This window comes from Theropithecus gelada, chromosome 15 (genome assembly GCF_003255815.1).
Source record: "Theropithecus gelada isolate Dixy chromosome 15, Tgel_1.0, whole genome shotgun sequence".
NCBI classification, from domain to species: Eukaryota; Metazoa; Chordata; class Mammalia; order Primates; family Cercopithecidae; genus Theropithecus; species Theropithecus gelada.
In genome coordinates, this window is record NC_037683.1 from 49,009,252 (window position 1) to 49,018,370 (window position 9,119).

Below are 9,119 nucleotides of genomic sequence, written 5' to 3' on the forward strand. Positions count from 1 at the left end.
GCCCTGTTCTATATATTTCAGGTATACAGGCTGGTTCCCTATCAAGACATCTATTACCATTAGTAATGAATTAGGATAATACTGTAAAGGAAAAACCATATGATCCTGTCAATATACACTGGAGAAATATTTTATAAAATTTAATAGCCATTCCTAATAAAAATTCTAAGCTAATAGGGTGTGATGACTTTTCTATTAAAAAACAAGTCTAGGCCGGGCGCGGTGGCTCAAGCCTGTAATCCCAGCACTTTGGGAGGCCGAGATGGGTGGATCACGAGGTCAGGAGATCGAGACCATCCTGGCTAACACAGTGAAACCCCGTCTCTACTAAAAAATACAAAAAACTAGCCGGGCGAGGTGGTGGGCTCCTGTAGTCCCAGCTACTCGGGAGGCTGAGGCAGGAGAATGGCATAAACCCGGGAGGCGGAGCTTGCAGTGAGCTGAGATCCGGCCACTGCACTCCAGCCTGGGCGACAGAGTGAGACTCTGTCTCAAAAAAAAAAAAAAAAAAAAAAAAAAGTCTAAGTAACAATACAAGGAAACTACTTATCTAGGATAAGGACTGTTATCTCTAAACCCAATACCAAACATTGTTCTAAATAGCAAAACTCTGAAATCATTTCACTGAAATCAGAAATTAGAAAAGGATGTCCATGTGCTATTATTATGTTACATTGTCAAAGAAAGGTAAGAAAATAATTGCCACAAACTTTGAAAAAGAAGAAATAAAACTATTTATGTTTGTCTATGTGACTTCATTATTTGCCTAGAAAACTCAAGGAACTTTAGTAATAAACTATTTGAATTGTAGGTTATTTTGGAAAAGTGGGCAGCTGCAAGATAAATATACAAAAAGCACCAACTTCTCTCTATATTAGCAGTAAGTACTTTGAAAGGAAATTAGAAAACTTTTATTTTCTACAGTTTCATAAAAGCTTAAAATACTTAGGAGTGTAATTTTTAAAAATCGTTTAATTGTCATTTTATAGCTCCCCACCGCAGCTGCCCCCACCCGTCCCTTCGATGATGACATTTGCAGGCTTTAGGGTGACCAGGGAACAAAGCTGGGGTCTGGCAGCCCCACTACGTTTGCCAGCCAGACAGAACAAGTCACGATGACAAATTATCACAACAATTAGCGCCCGTACTTCGGGGATCTGCGAATTGAGAAGGCCCCAGCTCCTCATTGTACAGGGGTCTATTTGGCAGTGACCTTGCTCTGGAGATTACATTCCTTCAGCCTGAGGGAATTGATGTTGATGAACCCGTGGCATCAATTGGCTCATAATCACCCTGCACCTTCATGCTCACCAGCTCCTCGTTGTAGAGAGACAGTGGGGACTCCCAGCGGAGGATGTACACCTGGCCCTTGAGGACGGACACCTGCGCTGTCCCTTCCACTGGTTCCTGGGCCTTGGCGTTACAGTGGCAGACAAATTTCACACTCAAGGCTATGCCAGAAACCGGTATACATCAGCTCAGCAAATTTCAAGCCCAGGCCTTGTTTGCTTTTGCGCACTTCTCGGTACGTGGTGAAGGCCTTGATGTCTAAATGAGTGTGGTAAAGGATGGTGCCTGCTGGGGCCTCACAGATCCCTCGGGACTTCATTCCACTGAAGCGGTTCTCTGCGATGTCAATATGGCCCACGCCGTGCTTGCCTGCAACTTCGTTCAGGTACACGAAGAGCTCCAAGGAGGTCTGGTGGGTGGTGCCATCCTTGACGTTGGTCACCTTCACGGGGACCCCTTTTTTGAACTCGATGTCGAGAATGTCAGGGGTGTTGAGGGCTTTGGCCGGGTCCTGGGTCTTCGTGTAGAGACCTGGAGGCGCTTGGTTCTTGGGGTTCTCCAGAATTCCAGCCTGGTAGCTGATGTGCATGAAATTCTCGTCCATGCTCCACAGGCTCTGGGGAGTGACTGGGATGGGAATCCGATGTTGCTTTGCCTGTTTCATCAGGTGATTGCGGCTCTTGAACTGGTTGTAGAACTCGGGCATCCTCCAGGGAGCAATGACCTTTATCTGGGGGGGCCAGCGAGTAGCAGTGAGCTCAAACCGGCCCAGATCATTTCCCTTTCCCGTGGTGCCGTGGGACACATACTTGGCCCCTCCCGCTGAGCGATTTCCACTTGTTTGCTGGCGCTGCCGGGCCTGGCGAGAGAGGTGCCCAGGAGGTAGCGGTTCTCCTACAGTGCGCTGGACTGGATGGCCGGCCAGATGAACTCCTCCACAAACTCCCTGCTGGCATCCTCAGTGAACACCTTTTTGGTCCCAAGCGTCAGTGCCTAATTCCTGGCTTCCTGGAAGTCTTCCTCCTGGCCAGTGTCGGACAGGTAGGCAATGACGTCATAGCCTTGTTCCTTTAGGAACCCGAGGATGCAGGAGGTGTCCAGGCCGCCACTGTAGGGCGGAACCACGGAGCCTTTGCTGGACATAGCGTCTGGGATTGGAGGCGCGAGTTCCCGGCGTCTGGAATCTGTCTTCACGGTGCAGTGAACCACTCGGGCTCGGGGAGCGGTGGCAGGCGACAGAGCAGGGAGGAGTATAATTTCAAAATACCAAACCGTCCACAGAAACCAAGAGAATAGTACACATAACCCAGGTTCAACAATCGTCAATATTCTGCCCTTCTTGTTCCATCCTGCCTTTCCACCTTACCTCCAGGAGTACTTTAAAGCAAATTTCAGAAATCAAATAGTTTCACCTTGACAGTAAAATTAGTAAGATATAAGACCTATTTAAAGTTATAAAAGCTCAATTAAAGTTGTAAATATTATCTGAACAAATGTAAAGACATCTCGTGTTCTTTGATGACTTGGAATCATAAAATCTATTTAAAGATTTTTTAAAAATGTATTTATTTATTTATTTTCAGAGACAGGGTCTTGCTCTGTTTCCCAGGCTGGAGTGTAGTGTCAGGAGCATAGTTCTCACTGCAGCCTCATTCTCCTCGGCTCAAGGGATCCTCCTGCCTTAGTTTTCCAAGTAACAAGGAATACAGGCGCGCACCACTATACCCAGCTAATTTTTTTTAAAGATGAGTCCTTGCTATGTTGCCCAGGATGGTCTCAAACTCCTGGCCTCAAGAGATCCTCATGCCTTGGCCTCCTGAAGTGTTAGGTTTAGAGGCATGAGCCACTGTACCCAGGCCTGAATTTTTAAATATAAACCCAAAAGCACAGGCAACAAAAGTAATAATAGAGAAATGGGATTGTATCAAACTAAAAAGCTTCTGCACAGCCAAGGAAACAATCTACGGAGTTAAGAGACAACCTACAGAATGGGAGAAAATATTTGCAAACCATACATCTGATAAGGGATTAATATCTAAAATAACAAGGAACTGAAACAACTCAATAGTAAGAAAACAAACAATGCAATTAAAAAAATGGGCAAAGGATTTGAATAGACATTTGTCAAAAAAAGACAAACAAGTGACCAAGTACAGTTATCTCTTGGGATCTGTGGGGGATTAGTTCCAGAACACCCTGCAGATACCCAAATCTGCTGATGCTCTAGTCTCTGATATAAAATGATCCAGTGTTTGCATGTAACCTATACACATCCTCCTATATACTTTTATTTTTTATATAAAGACAAGGTTTCACCATGTTGGCCAGGCTGGTCTTGAACTCCTCATCCCAAGTGATCCTCCCGTCTTGGCCTCCCAAAATGCAGGAATTACAGGTGTGAGCCACCATGCCCAGCCCACTCATTCAATCTAGAGATTTAAATCATCTCTAGATTACTTATAATACCTAATAAAATGTAAATGCTATATATGAATACTATCCAGCTTCAAGAAAGAAGGAAATCCTGCCATTTGTGACACCCTGGATGAACCCAGAGGATATTATATTATTTGAAATAAGCCAGATACAGACAGACAAATACTGCATAATCTCGTTTGTATGTGGATTCTAAAGAAGTTGAACTCGTAGAAGCAGAGAGTGGAATAGTGGTGACCGGGGCTGAGAATTGGGTGTTGGGGAGATGTTGGTCAAAGGATACAAAATTTCAGTTGGGAGGAGTAAGTTCAGGAGATCTATTGTACAGTATGGTGAATACAGTTAATAACAATGCATTGTGTCCTTGAAAATTGCTAAAAGATTAGATTTTAAGTGTTCTTACCTCAAAAAAATGATAGGTATGTGAAGTAATACATACGTTAATAAGCTCAATTTACCCCACAGTGTATACATATTTCAAAACAACATATTGCACACAATAAATATGTATAATTTTTGTCAATTAAAAATGTTAGAAAAAGATACATTGGGCCAAGCATGGTGGCTCATGCTAGTAATCCCAGTGTTTTGAGAGGCAGAGGCAAGAGGATCGCTTGAGGCCAGGAGTTCAAGACCAGCCTGGCAACATAGACCCAGTCTCTACAAAAACTTAAAAAACTAAGTGGGTGTGATGGCATGTGCCTATAGTCCCAGCTTACTCAGGAGGTTGAAGTTGGAGGATCACTTGAACCCAGGAGGTCAAGGCTGCAGTGAGCCATGTTCATACCACTCCACTTTAGCCTGGGCAATAGAGCCAGACCCTGTCTCAAAAAACAAAAACGAAAGTAATTGGTTACCTCAGAGGGGTAGGATTGGAAGGTGTAGTAGTGTATGGATGGGGCTGGTTAGCTTTTTTTTTTTTTTTTTTTAGTATATCCTTGTATTGCTTCATTTTTTGCACAATCTTTAATACTTTTATATACAAAAAAAATTTTTTAAAATGTGTTTGCTCTATCTCCAATGTCTAGAACACTTTTGGCACATATTCAATAAATGATGGTTGCATAAATAAACAAATAGATTTTGTTAACATTTGTTGAGTACCTGCAGTGTGGTAGGCATTGGACAGCAGGTACTGCCTTGTATTTGTGTGGTCTATAAGCCATTTGAGTTAATTGGATTCTGGTATATCAGGGAGCAAACTACATGCCCTCAAACATAGCAAACGGAGACAAGGTTACAGCTACTCCTCTAGCCAAAGACAGAGCCTACGCCTGCTCTCGAGTGCATCATAAGGATCCTACTGATGCTTATTTCATATCTTTGATCTACAGGCACGCACCGTCCACACTTCAGGCAATTATTTACACACTGAGGGAGGGTGCGATAAGGGCATGTGGAGTAGAAGTTTTCTGATCCGGACTTTACTGACTGCGCTAGAAAACTCTGATGATATCCTTTCCAGTGTTTCTAAGAACAAGTCTTCCATTTCTAAGCACGATTCTTGCATTTCTAAGCAGCATGTTGTCTGTTTACTTATGATTGTTTTTTACTTGTTATCTGTTAATGTTGGGGTGATCAGACCCAACACCAGGTCGTGGGGGGCGACGAAGTCCAGCGGAGTCAAAGAAATGAGAAAAAGACAGTTTGAGAGAGAAAGTGGGACCAGGGGCCCATCGCAAGTGTGGAGGCTGCCAAGGCCCAGAGCTCTGGGAGCCCATGCTATTTAATGGTGCTCAAACAAAGAAACAGGTGGTGAGGATGTGGGGGTTGAAAGGAAACAGTGTATCAAGTGAATGAAAAACATATCTCGGCTTGAGATAATGGGAGTGCTAGAAGCAAGGAGCCAGCTAGCCTAGCAGACATGCAAGCCCTGCCTCAGCTTCTCTCCCAACACTCAGCTTTTTCTCCCAACAGTAAATAAGGTTTTTTTAAAATTTACAAATAAATTATAATTTATTTTATTTTCAAAAATTGGCTCAGTTGATGGGGTTGAATTTCTGCAGTGATTGCTGAATAATTATTAATTAATTATTATTATTATTTGAGACAGAGTCTCACTCTGTCACCCAGGCAGGAGTGCAGTGGTGTGATCTCAGCTCACTGCAACCTCTGCCTCCCCGGTTCAAGCGATTCTCCTGCCTCAGCCTCCTGAGTAGCTGGGATTACAGACGTGTGTCACCATGCCCAGCTAATTTTTGTATTTTTAGTAGAGACGGGGGTTTCACCATGTTGGCCAGGCTGGTCTCGAACTTCTGACCTCAGGTGATCCACCTGCTGCGGCCTCCCAAAGTGCTGGGATTACAGGCGTGAGCCACCATGCCTGGCCTAGCTTCTTATCTGGTCTTTTTGTCTCCCTGCTGTCGCCACCTTCTACCCCCTTCAAATCCACACTCCACAGCTTCTAGGGATTATTTTTTTGAAAACGCAACTCTAACCATGTATATCAGACTACCTGTGTAGATTCCCTACCTGTGTAGATTCTCTCAGCTTTATCAGTTTCATAGAGCCTTGGATTATTGTTCTACGCAGGCCCCTGCAATTCCACTTAAGTCTGACCAACCATACTCTTGGCTTCTCCCATACTTCTGGGTAAAGAAGCCAGGGTTAAATCCTCTGGGGCAACTTCGACAAGCAGGAGAAAGGAGTCCCTTCCATGGGCTTGTCCAGGGCATGGTTTTCCCACATAGTCTGTCCAGGGACATCTTGTGTGGCCAAGCAGTGTACTTTTTTAGCTTTCGAGTAAAGCTAAAATTGCCTTTGCCTCTTTATGGCTTGTCATAAAGGAGTAAGTAGTTGCATTTGTTTTCAATTCTTCCTTTACTTCACTGCTCTGATGCTTTGCTTCCCAATAAAATTGTAACACCTTAATCCTACCTTTGAGCTCTGTTTTCTAGGGAACTTGAGCTAAGACATGAAATTATTTTCTGCTTGAAAAGCTTTCCTTGGCTCTTTATTGCTTCCAGAAGTGATTGTGGGGATGGGGACAGCAGTTTGGACATCAGTAGGATGTCTTTTCTAGTAGGTATGGGTGTGTCTGAGCATATTATTTTATTTAATTACTTTGCTTTTTTTCCTTTATATTACAGTTAAGATATTGTATTATTAAAAATTAGGAGTGCAGATAGGTTATGTGTTCCATGATTTTCACTTCAGGATAATAAAGGGCAAGCTACAAAATCTTTCAATAGAAAGGGGACATTGGTAGAGACAGGGTTTCACCATGTTGGCCAGGCTGGTCTCGAACTCCTGATCTCAGGTGATTCACCCACCTCAGCCTCCCAAAGTGCTGGGATTACAAGCATGAGCCACCAAGCCCAGCCCTGTCTCTACTAAAAATACAAAAATTAGCTGGGTGTGGTGGCAGGCACCTGTAATCCCAGCTACTTGGGAGGCTGAGGCAGGAGAATCACTTGAATCTGGGAGACAGAGGTTGCAGTGAGCTGAGATTGCGCCACTGCACTCCAGCCTGGGTGACAAGAGCGAAACTCCGTCTCAACAAAAAAAAAGGAGACATTGGGTGTGGTAGGATTCAGTGAGACTTCTGATTACAGGGTCTGGTCCAGATTGCTCAATTTGACATACCTGGTCTCCCTGATCTACTGTTGCCCCCTCTGCAGCCTTGTATCCTACTACATTCTTCTTCTAGCCCTCAAGGTCCAAGACAGAAGCATCTGCCCTCCGGGTGGCAGGATGAATGAACAGATGAAGGGTGTCAGGGGCTCACACAGATGATCTCTTAAGAAGGTTCTTGGAAATTCCTGCATGGCTCTCTCCTTACATTTCTGTGGGCAGAAAACCCATGTGGCTCCACGTGGCCTCATGTGACTAAGCTTTATGGAAGGCTGTGAAATATGCGCTTTATTTTGGGCAACTACATGTCCAATTAAAATTTTTATTATTATGGAAGGAGGACAAAATGAAAATTGGAGATGTTGAAAAGTCTCTGCCAATGTTCCTTTGCACAAGAAAAAAAAAATTGAGTTCCTCTCCTTTTCTTTTTGACTTATTACTTACGTTGCAAATATGTTACAGATTTGGATGCTTCCATCTTTTAACTTTGTTTAAAGATTTCTCTCATTATACAAAGTTTAACAATTATGCAGCTCAGTGGTCCCCAACCTTTTTGGTACCAGGAACCAGTTTTGTGGAGAATAATTTTTCCATGGACTGGTGGTGGTGGTTGGTGGGGTATGGATGGTTTCAGGATAAAACTATTCCACCTCAGATCATCAGATATTAGATTCTCGTGAGGAGCACACAACCTAGATCCCTTGCATGCCCAGTTCACAACAGGGTTCACACTCTCATGAGAATCTCATGTGGCTGCTGATCTGACATCAGGCAGTAATGCTCCATTGCCTCACCTCTTGCTGTGAGACCCAGTTCCTAATAGGCCACAGACCCACAACCCAGGGGTCGGGGACCCCTGATGTAGCTAAATTAGGCATTCTTTTTTTTTCTTCATTGTTTCTGGGATGTTTATGTTTTGCTTAAATAGGGCTTTCCTGTTCATATGTTCTTACATTTTTTTCTGGTAATTTTATACTTTTGTTTTTTGACTTTTGGTCTTTATCATTATCTGGCATGTTTTTTTTTTTTGGATGGTATAGTGTGAGGTATCTTTATTTTTTCAATTTTTACCTAATTGCTACAACTTATTTATTAAACTTATTTATTGAACTAGGCTTCATTTCTCATTCATTTGAAATACCACATTTATGGTAAGTTAAATTCCAATACATACGAGTCTGTTATGGACTCCCTGTTCCAGTTCCATTGAGCAATTACTCATATCAAATTTTTATTACTATAATTTTCTAGAAAGTTTTTTTTTTTTTTTAATTTAGGTATGTGATCTCATTATGTTGCCCAGACTTGTCTTGAACTCCTAGGCTCAATCTTCCTGCCTTAGCCTCTGAGTAGCTGGGAGTGAGCCAACATGCCTGCCTTGTAGAAATTCTTTATTCTTCCTTCTTTTTCTTCTCCTCGTCCTCCCTACTTCTTTGTCTTTCCTACTTCCGTTTAACCTAGCCAAGCTAATACAGTACCCCCATGAAGATGAAGCAAGCAGGTGCACACTTCATTCTCTATCTTCTCAACAATAGCTTCTTCTGTACCTTTCCTACTCATCACCTTTCCATTTCTTTGGTGCCCAGTATCATGCCTTCTAGGTCTTGCATTGTGTGGAAATTCTGGAATTAATAGGATTGCTACTTGTAGTTCAGACTTTTTTTTTTTTTTAAACACTTCTTCTTTTTGGACCTGCATTGTGCAAAATCTTCTGTTTTTCTCTATTGCTGGATTTAAAAATTCTCTTTAGGTTCTCTGAAGATGTAAAAACATCACTAACACCAGGATATGTGGATTCAGCTTTTTATTTCCTCCTTTAT

At 42.8% G+C, this 9,119-nt stretch overlaps 1 pseudogene; it reads right to left on the reverse strand.

The window, feature by feature from the left end:
* Positions 1 to 1,198: 1,198 nt before the first annotated feature.
* LOC112608470 lies at positions 1,199 to 2,433 on the reverse strand (annotated as a pseudogene).
* Positions 2,434 to 9,119: the final 6,686 nt, after the last annotated feature.